At 44.9% G+C, this 11521-nt stretch overlaps 1 protein-coding gene across 1 annotated transcript in view; it reads left to right on the forward strand.

Moving 5' to 3' along the window:
• LOC134226365 (translin-associated protein X) overlaps positions 1-11521 on the forward strand; it is a 50640-nt gene that overhangs the window by 3073 nt on the left and 36046 nt on the right. The window lies entirely within an intron of this gene.

Genomic DNA, 11521 nt, shown 5'->3' on the forward strand with positions numbered 1-11521 from the left:
TAAATTTCATCCGACTTCCGTTGATATTTTTTCAAAATCCCGCCTAGTTGCACCTGAAATATCGCTTACTTCTGCGAAGCCAAAAATATATTTAGGTTATGTGTCATTCGTTCGTACGTAAGTGTCAAGTCAATCTCACGTGAAAAGTATGGTGGATGAAAACCATATTTGTTTTCAGGTAAATCTGACGTGAAGATTGTTTGTAATGCTGTTTTTCCGCAAATACAGAAGCTGCAATCACACGAACACAATCTCACTTAAATTGTTTACGAGTACATACAAACATATTCACCTTGATTTTTAGTACAAGTTACGTGAATTTCAGGTGAACATTACTAACGTCACGTAACAATCGTCGTTTGCTCAAGACAGATCAGTTACGTGATTTTTCACGTGAATATGACGTGATGATTTTTTAGAGTGCACGTTCCTTGTACCTATTATGGACCCCCCCCCCCCTTGTGTGCTAGTAATGCATCCTTTAGCGTATTTACATTTACAAACTAGTTAATATAAATAAATTTCTCTTTCCCACTGCATAACAATTGTATTGAACTAGTGTCCTGATATATGAAGCAACTTTATCCGACGGAAGTTTGCAGGTTATCATCGATTCCAGCGGTTAATTTGGAGTTTTGTTATTATTTATTTTATTTATTCAGACTATAAGGCCGAAGCGCCTGTGCGGTATATAAGAGTCTTCTCCATTCGGCTCGGTCCATGGCTACACGTCGCCAACTACGCATTCTACGGAGGGTCCGCAAGTCATCTTCCACCTGATCGATCCACCTTGGCCGCTGCACACCTTCTTGTGCCCGTCGGATCGTTGTCGAGAACCATTTTTACCGGTTTACTGTCCGAAATTCCTGGCTACGTGCCCGGCCCACCGCAGTCGTCCGATTTTCGTGGTGTGAACGATGGATGGTTCTAACAACAGCTGATACAACTCGTGGTCCATTCGTCTCCTCCACGTACCGTTTGCCATCTGCACCCCACCATAGATGGTACGCAGCACTTTCAAAAACTCCAAGTGCGCGTTGGTCCTCCACGAGCATCGTCCAGGTCTCGTGTCCGTAGAGGACTACCGGTCTAATCAGCGTTTTGTAGATTGTCAGTTTGGTACGGCGGCGAACTCTATTCGATCTTGTCTGGAGCGTCTTGCGAGTCCAAAGTACGTACGATTTCCAGCCACTATGCGTCTCCGAATTTCTCTGCTGGTGTCATTTTCGGCAGTCACCAGTGAGCCCAAGTACACAAATTCTTCTACCACCTCGATTTCGTCATCACCGATGCAAACTCGCGGTGGGTGGCTCCTGATGTCTTCTCTTGAACCTCTTCCTATCATGTACTTCGTCTTCGACGTGTTGATGACTAGTTCGATCCGCTTAGCTTCCCTCTTCAGTCTGAGAGTACCTTGTAGGCGGCGTTCAGCAATGTGATTGCGCGGTAGTTGCTACAATCCAGCTTATCGCCCTTTTTGCCTTTCTCGTACAACTAAGTTGTACCGAAAGGCTATCATTTCACTCCAAATTCGAACTTTTGATAGAAGTCCGGAGACCCATAGTGTTATATACCATTCGACTCAGCTCGATGAGCTAAACAAATGTCTGTCTGTCCGTGTGTGCGCACAAAATACCATAAAAACATTAGCCAAATTTTCACATAGAAACTCTTAACCGATTTTCTTGCAACAAGTTGCATCCGACAGAGACTAAAACGTTGTTGATCACTATTGAATTTCATAATAATTGCAAATTGCAAAAAATAGATAATATTAAAATAGTGATGAGACATAGTCACATAGAACAATAATGTGTTATGAAAAATGCCTTGCATCTATGAATATTTTTAAAGTTCATCCGTGGCTTGCTCCCATCAAGAGTTTCATCGTACTATAAAGATGCTCGTGTTGCACGCATTTAGGCGTAAGTATGCTCTTCGTTCAGTTTCATTCTTCTTCTTCGTTGGCATTACATCCCCCACTGGGACATTGCCGCCTTGCAGCTTAGTGTTCATTAAGCACTTCCACAGTTATTAACCGCGAGGTTTCTAAGCCAAGTTACCATTTCTGCATCGTATATCATGAGGCTAGCACGATGATACTTCTATATGCCCAGGGAAGCCGAGACAATTTCCAAGCCGAAAATTATCTAGACCGGCACCGGGAATCGAACCCGGCCACCCTCAGCATGGTCTTGCTTTGTAGCCGCGCATCTTACCACACAGCTAAGGAGGCTCGTTCAGTTTCATAGTACTGTGAATTTGTCCGAAAGTCAAAATTCGAACATAGGAAATTCGAGAAACTTTTGGCAGCGCCATCTGTCGTCTACTAGTGTAAATTTTCTATCATAACATTAGACGGTTAACTGTTTTGCCTCCCAGGTTTTGCCTATCTTGTACATCATCGAGGTGTAAGCGTAAAAGCTACATTTATTACCTTTTTGCGCGAGAAAGGCGCCATCACCGCTAGGTGGATTAATCTGGGTTTTGTAGATGGGACACACGACACCTTCCATCCACTCCTGCGGCAAAGCTTCCTCCTCCCAAATCTTGGTAATGACCCAGTGTAGCGCTCTAGCCAGTGCCTCACCACCATGTTTAAATAGCTCTCCTGGTAGTTGGTCAACCCCAGGGGCTTTGTTGTTCTTCAACCGAATAGAACTTTAGTGTGTTATTAGCGCGGTACAGTTGCTCCGTCACTTCATGGTCTCGATCTTACTGCTGGCGCTTTTTCCTTCGGAAAATCGAGTTTTGTCTGTTCCGCGCCTGTTTATATCGTGCCTCGTTCGCACTCATGCGGTGTTGCAGCACTCTCGCCCATGCTGCATTCTTCTCTTCTACTAACTGCTCACATTCGCCGTCATACCAGTCGTTTCTCTGATCCGGGGGCACCGTGCCAAGTGCAGCGGTTGCGGTGCTACCAATAATGGCGGATCGAATATCTCTCCAGCCATCTTCAAGAGACGCTGTTCCTAGCTGCTCTTCCGTTGGGTGTGCCACTCCCAGCTGCTGCGCGTAGTCTTGGACTAGTCTACCGTCTTGTAGCCGACCAATGTTAAACCGCGGCGTTCGACTACGACGCGTGTTGTACACCGTCGAGAGTTTTGAGCGCAGGCATACTGCAACGAGGTAGTGGTCGGATTCAATATTCGCACTGCGGTGCGGACGTTCGTGATGTCGGAGAAGAATTTACCGTCGATTAGAACGTGGTCGATTTGGCTTTCCGTTTCTTGGTTAGGTGATCTCCATGTGGCCTTGTGGATGTTTTTGCGGGGAAAGAATTTGCTTCGGACTACCATTCCACGGGAGGCTGTGAAGTTTAAGCATCGTTGGCCGTTGTCATTCGATACGGTGTGTGCAGACTAACCCAGGGTGTCGACTACCTGGTAAAACCTGGAAAGTCAGGGAAAGTCAGGGAATTTAATTTTGGACCTGGAATGTCAGGGAAAGTTAGGGAATTTTGATTGAGATCAGGGAAAAAAAATCACAAACCCAATATTGAAAATGTATAGTGATTTTTTTATTTCGAGCAATATACTAAACTAAGGACACTTATGACAATGAAACTCTGAACCTATTTTAATCCATTGAAAAGGGACCAATAAAAGTACTAAAACGTCGGATCAGAATTAATATTGCGCTTTACCTAGTCATCAGACTGTATAACCGATAAACAATACTCCCAGGCAGTTATATTCGACAACCACCTGATCCAATTTTTTTAAAGTCCCCTTCAATATTTTAAATTATTTAGTTTGAGTGGTTTTGTATCGGAGTCGTTTTGCATTGTTTGCATTTTCCTTATTAGTAACGTTTGAGTCATGTTCCCATCAAGCAAAGTAAATTCTGAAAATTTGTTCAAATACTTACAAATATATCAATCGCGAGAGTCATTCCTTATAAAATTATGTTGATGTTCTTATGATATAGGAAAATTTCATATAATGCGATCTATCCTGATCAGGGCCGGATGTAGGGGGTCAGGGGGCCGTGGCCGTGACATTTTAGGGCCTCCACAAACTGTTGGCTCAGGCCCCTTTCCGGCTTAATCCGGCTCTGATCCTGATGAATTCAAATTGCTGACTAGTAACCAACTCTAATTAAAAACCTAATATCACATTACTTTCTGATGAAAATGTAACGCCCAAATGTTTGAAGCAGTCGAAACTGAATCAAATGAATGAAATAGGCCATAGTTCAAAACCGTTCAACATACAATCAATTAGGAAGCTTGTTAAAAGAAAACGACGAAAAGTATCTCTGTGGACCTGTGACGGCACTCCACAGCATCGGCATCATCTCTAAACAAGATTCTGTAGGTAATGTTTTAAAAACATTTCGGGAACTTCCATTTGATGATGGGTATATATACAGTCATTGGTCGATCCTCACGTCCTTAGGTGGTCAAAATAATGGTCATGTAGAGAGAATGACAGTGGATAAAAGCATCATATGGTCTACCTCATATACGTAGGTGGCGAAGGTCTCAATTAAACGTTACTCAAGAGGAGGATAATGTTGTTATCAATGGTAATGTTTCAGTTTAACATTCACTGCTGATTTTTATAAAACTATTTAATCATGAAATATTCTGGTTGATCTATGGTAATTTTGTCCAGAAATTACCTCCGAATTCTCACTGATAAGTAAAAAATCCCAAGGGATTTTGAAAAGTTGTCTCGATAGTTTTTATCCTGGAACTCCTCGATAGATGTTCAGTAGATTTTTTTTTCAAAGGATATGCTCCAAAAACTTGGTAGATTGTATGGTATTTACTCTAATTTGAATTGAATGTCTTCGGTAAGACGCGCGGCTACAAAGCAAGACCATGCTAAGGGTGGCTGGGTTCGATTCCCGTTGCCGGTCTAGGCAATTTTCGGATTGGAAATTATCTCGACTCTTCTGGGCATACAAGTATCACCGTGTTAGCCTGATACTGATATACGAATGATATACGAATGCAGAAATGGTAACTTGGCTTAGAAACTGTTGGGCAGAATCATACGCGCAGAGAAGAAAAAACGTGTCTATCTCGTTTGACTGTTTATTTGGTAACTGAGTTGTTCGATAAAAGTACAGTACAGTAAAAACATAAACATATTCTTACACGCTCAACGGCCTTTAGTAATAATAGAGTAACATCAATAAAGTGAGCACAGATAGTGATATAGATAAACCACAGCTTATTTATTTATGCTCCAATACACCCCCTTAAGGTGATGCGTTTATTCCCATTGCCGTTCGGTTGCGATCCAGCTTGATGCGTTCCAGCGGTTTCGTTAGACCATCAGCAACTTGTTGATCGGTGCTCACGTAGTTGAGTTTGACTGCGTTCTGATCTAGGGCATCACGGATGAAGTGGTGACGAATGTCAATATGTTTTGTGCGTGGCGTGTATCCTCCATTTTTGGCCACACAAATTGCGCTCTGGTTGTCGCAGCGAAGTTCGACAGGCTGCCTCATTCCGAATTGTGACATCAAACCACGCCACCACATTGCTTCTTGAACCGTAGCAGATAGGGCCATGTATTCAGCTTCGCAAGTTGAGAGAGCGACCGTCGGTTGTCTTTTGCAGCACCAAGACACTGCACCACCTTGAAGCATGAAAATATAGCCACTAGTGGACTTTCGGTCATCTAAATCTGAAGCCCAACTAGCATCCGAGTAGCCTTTCAATTCTGGGTCACCTTGCTTCCTGTAACGTAGTTTCAGTTTCGTCGTGCCTCTCAGATATCGAAGCAAATGTTTTACAGCGTCCCAATGTGCAGGCCCAGGATTGGAGTTGAAACGACTCAGTTGGTTGACAGCGAAAAGGATGTCAGGACGCGTGCACTGGGCAAGATACATTACACCGCCCACGGCTTCCTGATACGGTACCGTTTTCATCTTTTCCACTTCGTCCGCGGTCTGCGGAGCCATTTCCTTGGTCAGCTTCACACTTGAATTCATTGGGGTCGCTACAGCTTTGGAATTCTGCATATTGAATCGAACCAGCAACGACTCAATGTACGCCTCCTGATCCAGTGCAATGGCGCTCTTCTCACGAGTGATGCGTATACCAAGGCAGCTGCTTGCCTTTCCCAAGTCCTTCATACGGAATGTTTCACTCAGTTTCGATTTGATCTCTTTCGTGAGCGCCGCTTCGTTATGGTAGATGATTACGTCATCAACGTAGATCGCGACGAACAGGATTCGTTTTCCATCGATCCGGTAATAGAGACAAGGGTCATACTTTGAGCGAGTCAATCCGAAGCTGCGCAACGCAGCGTCGAGTTTCGCGTTCCAGACGCGACTAGACTGTTTAAGTCCATAGAGCGCCTTATTAAGGCGACATACTAGCTTCTGTGAACCCGAACTGACGAAACAGGGAGGCTGTTCCATATAAATTTCCTCCGTCAATTCTCCTTGAAGGAACGCTGTAGTCGCGTCCATCTGATCGATAGAAAGTCCATTCTTGACTGACAAAGCAAAAAGGTAGCGCAGCGAACTATGACGTACCACGGGTGAATAGGTCTCGTCATAATCCACCCCTTTCGCTGCGAAAACCCTTTCACGACTAGGCGTGCTTTGTATCTGTCCACTTTGCCATCCGCGTCGTGTTTGGTTTTAAAACCCATTTGCACTTGATCGGCTTCCGACCGTTTGGCAGCTCGGTCAACGTCCAGGTATCGTTCGTCATCAGTGCGTCGTATTCGTCGCGCATCGCCTGCTTCCAGAGATCCAGCCTCCTCACTGGCCAAGGCTTCTTGGTGCGTGGCCGGATTGCTGTCGATTATTAGACTCTAGCTGCAGCTGTATCCGCCGCGGTTGCGACTCCGCTGAACTGTTCCTGACTGTCGGAACTCACTGATGCGTTATCATGAACCGGTTGATTGCTCGTGACATGGTCGGCTTTCTGTAAGGATTTTAAATGCGGCAAACCTCTGATCGATACTACAAAATCATCATACTTGCCTGGTAAATTGTGCTCCCGACCGCTGGGCCTCGACACCTGTGACTGAGGTGGATGTGAAGTTTTGCGCGGTGGGAGCACGGAAGTCACGTTGTCGTTGTTGTTAAAACCGTGAAAGTCTTCTTCCAGATCAATGCTGTCGTCTTCACAGTCCGAGTAAAATTCGTCTTCATCGTCGTCGTTATCTTTTCCGAGAAGCGGTCGCGAGCACCGCTCGCTGTTGATTTTCACTGACGAACTCGTACTCCAATTCGATTACGTTTCGACGCCTCGTACAATCAGGTGGATTCGATGTGCCTTCGTCGATAAAGCAAACCTCGCGACTGGTGAACACCTTCCGCGATTGCAGGTCGTAAAGCCGATACCCTTTAGTGTTATCATCGTAACCAACGAAAACGCACTCCCGTGACTTGGGATCCAATTTCTGCCGCCGTTGTTTCGGTATTTGTACCATCGCTTTGGTACCAAAAACTCGCAAATGAGTGAGATTCGGCTTCCTTCCGGTCCATAGCTCTTCTGGTGTGCCATTGTGACCTTGCGTGGGTGATCGATTGAGAAGATAAACGGAGGTATGCACAGCTTCGGCCCAGAATACTTTCGCCATTCCAGCTTCGAAAAGTAGACATCGAGCTCGTTCGACTATCGAACGATTGGCGCGTTCCGCCATCCCGTTCTGCTGCGGGGTATAGGCATTCGTGCGTTGGTGCTGGATACCGTGGGCTTTCAGGTAATTCTGGAATCCTTTGTTAAGGTATTCCATTCCGTTGTCGCTGCGAAGTATCTTGATCTTCCGTTCAGACTGTCGCTCAACCGACGCGTGGAACTCTTTAAAAGCTCTTAAGACTTCTCCTTCTGCTTTGGTTTTCAGGAAATATACCCACATCTTTCTTGATTTGTCGTCGACGAATACAATGTAGTATTTACTACCTCCGAGTGATCTTACCTCCATGGGCCCGCAAATGTCGGTGTGTACCACATCGAGTACATCTGCGGCGCGTGAACCTTTCTTGTTGAATGGGTGCCTGCAATGTTTTCCCATTGGGCACACTTTACAATCACCAGCGTTCGTGTCAACGATCGAAATTCCTTCTGCCAAACCATTTGCCAACTGCCGGATGCTTTTAAAGTTCAGATGACCTAGTCTCTGGTGCCACGTCTTCAGACTGATCGCAGATGGACAGACCAAAGCACTATCCGTATCTTGTTGTCGCTGATCCAGTTTGAACAAGTCGTTTTCATGCTTACCCGTAGCCACAGTATCACCACTTTCGTTGATTACTTTGCACCCGGCATTCGTAAACACGACCGTATACCCTTTCCTGACTATTTGGTTTACGGAAAGAAGGTTCACTGACAGATCGGGAATCAGCTGTACTTCGTGAACGGAATGTTTTTCTCCTGACAGACCGGCTTCAAACCAGCCGAACCACTTCCGATGACGTTCAGACTGTTTCCGTTCGCTGCGACGACGGTTCCATTAAAAGGCATCGCATTCTCCAGACACTCCCGGTGACTGGTCATGTGCACGCTCGCACCGGGATCGACGTACCAGTCATTCTTCTTCGTCGACGAAAATGCCGACAACACGGTACAGAACGCATCCTCCTTTCTTGAACTCCTACATTTCTCGAGCAATATGGCCGTACTTGTGGCACTTGCGGCATTTCAGCCCTTTCGGGGGGTCACTTCTTGATTCACTTTTCGGTATATATTTACCTTTTCCTTTAGCACCGCTTGCTCGGCGACTTGCCATCAAGGCCGAATCCTCCGCCGAAAATTTTACCTCCTGCAGCAGCTTGGTTTTAATAGCATCGCCGGTGATTAATGTTCCCGAATTTTCGAGGGCCATTATCATTGGCCGATACTCCTCAGGAAGTCCCGCCAGCAGCAACGTTCCCACCCACTCGTCGGATATCGGGAAGTTGATTCCGTTCAGCTGGTGTGCAGTGGACACTATCCGGTTGACGTAATCGTCCATCGAAGTGCAGGCATTCAGCTCGGTTTTCACTAGCTTGTGCAAAAGACCGACACGCCGTGTCAATCCCGTGTCTTCGAATGCACTTTCTAATTTCTCCCAAACCTTTTTCGCGGATTTCGCTTCCTTCACGTGGATATAATTTTCCGGCTCCAGCAGCAATATGATTTTCGCCCTCGCTCGGCGATCGGCATCAGCACTAACAGCTTTGTATGTTCCGTCCGCATTCTGCTCCGGTTTGACAGCGCTCCACAGGTCCTCAAGCTCCAGGTAAGTTTGCACCGCAAACTTCCACGTTGCCCAATTTTCCCGTCCTGTGAGCCGCGCGATTCCCGGAAGGCTGGAAATGCTGTGAACCACTCCACTTCCTGATGCAGCTGTACCACGAACGCTACCGGTGGGGACAACACTGCTGCCACTTCCGTCCGTCATTTTACCACTCGATTATCGCGAAAAACGACCGAAAAACTAACTTTTCGCTATGAAAAAACTTTCTCGAACAGGCCCATAACCTGTTGGGCAGAATCATACGCGCAGAGAAGAAAAAACGTGTCTATCTCGTTTGACTGTTTATTTGGTAACTGAGTTGTTCGATAAAAGTACAGTACAGTAAAAACATAAACATATTCTTACACGCTCAACGGCCTTTAGTAATAATAGAGTAACATCAATAAAGTGAGCACAGATAGTGATATAGATAAACCACAGCTTATTTATTTATGCTCCAATAGAAACCTCGCAGTTAATAACTGTGGAAGTGCTTAATGAACACTAAGCTGCGTCTGTCCCCAGTGTGGGGATGAAATGCCAATAAGAAGAAGAAGAAGTCTTCGTGAAGGAATCTATAAATTGAAGACGGTGTTCAAATAAATAATTCAGACCAAATTATTTAAAGTATTGCAGTGATTAGAATGTTTTGCTGGGCTTACTGTAAGTGCTGCATAGATTTATGTGAGCTTGTAGGGATTGATCTGTAACTAATTTTAGAAGTCTATAAACTCCACAGAGAGTGAATAAGAATGCTTACTCCGTAATCATACTTGAGAGCCAATGGAGGTTTCTCGATGTTCTCGAAAATACCTAATCCATACAATTTTTTAATGGCATTAGAAGGATTTCTTCTCCGACTGTTTGGAAGTTCAAAAGTCGTGTCAAAAGATACAAGAGTTCACACAAATTTCCAGAAAGATAATGAAAACTTCAACGATTTGAAGAAGTCCATCAGTAGTCTTGGATGTCTATATTCTACTACTATATTCTACAAATCCTTAATGTTCTGTTTCTAGAAGTGATTAGGCTTCCAGTAGCTCAGGAGCTCATATGGACTTCAATGATTCACATTTGAAAGATTTTCATACGTTTCTGGGAATTAAAAAAAATCATTTTTCATATCTGGAATTTTTGAGGAGTGGTCTGGAAAGTCAGGGAAAGTCAGGGAATTTTATACTCAAATTTGAGTCGACACCCTGTAACCGGTCCGATGACCGGTCTATACATTTCCTCCTTTCCTACCTGTGTGTTCATGTCGCCAATGACGTCCCGCAGTGGGCATCCATCGTATGTCTGCTCCAGCTGTGCGTAGAACGCTTCTTTCTCGTCGTCGGGTCTCCCTTTGTGGGGGCAGTGCACGTTGATGATGCTATAGTTGAAGAAACGGCCTTTTATCCTCAGCTTGCACATCCTTGCGTTGATTGGCTGCCACCCAATCACACGTTGGCGCATCTTACCCAGCACTATGAAGCCGGTTCTCAGCTCGTTGGTAGAAGGTAGCCGCTCGATGCCCGCTTTTCCACACTTTCTGTCCTGCAGCGCCACGACGTCGAAGTTGCGGGGATTTAATTCATCGTAGATCATCTTATCGCAAACTGCAAAACCTAGCGAAACCATGTTCCAATCGTAATCCTTTATTCGTCGCCAAGGTCTTTGCCGATTATATCGAGTCGTATTATCTCTTATATTGTTCGTAATTATTGGTTTTCCAGGCGGATTATTGGGCCTGCGCAAACCTTCTGTCTCGTCGGAGGGCCATCGTGTCACGTCTGTTTTGTATCCCACCTGACACCAGGACTTGGGCTTACACTTCTTATTTCTTATTATCACTGCTCACTTCTCACTACTCCTTGCTCACTGTTCACTTCTCATTTCTCGCTTCTCATTACTCAGTTTCCTCTTCACACTTCTCACATTTATCATTTTTCACTACCCACTTATCACTAGGATCTTTCCGTAATTAATTTCCGTTCCCGAGATTACGCATTTCCCGTGCGGAATAAATTCAAACGGAATCGTTTCCCCGCGGGAATTGCATCTCTACACATGGGATTTTCAACTATACACTTTTCCCGCGAATGGGTTTACACTTCGAGAAATTATTTTTTCGTGTACTCCTTCTCCTGTCACGGGAAACGCAAATCCCGCACCCATTTAAATTACATAGGAGACAAAATCCCGGGAAACGTTTTCCGAACTGTAAATCAGCCTAGAGAGCATACATGTTAGCAAAAAGAAATGGCATGATTGGTGCTGTATTTCTCTGTTTTGCGATGAGATGAATATATGTTCAGTGAGATGGAAAATGGAACAGTTCCCCTAAT

The sequence above is a fragment of the Armigeres subalbatus genome, chromosome 1 (assembly GCF_024139115.2).
Source record: "Armigeres subalbatus isolate Guangzhou_Male chromosome 1, GZ_Asu_2, whole genome shotgun sequence".
NCBI classification, from domain to species: domain Eukaryota; kingdom Metazoa; phylum Arthropoda; class Insecta; order Diptera; family Culicidae; genus Armigeres; species Armigeres subalbatus.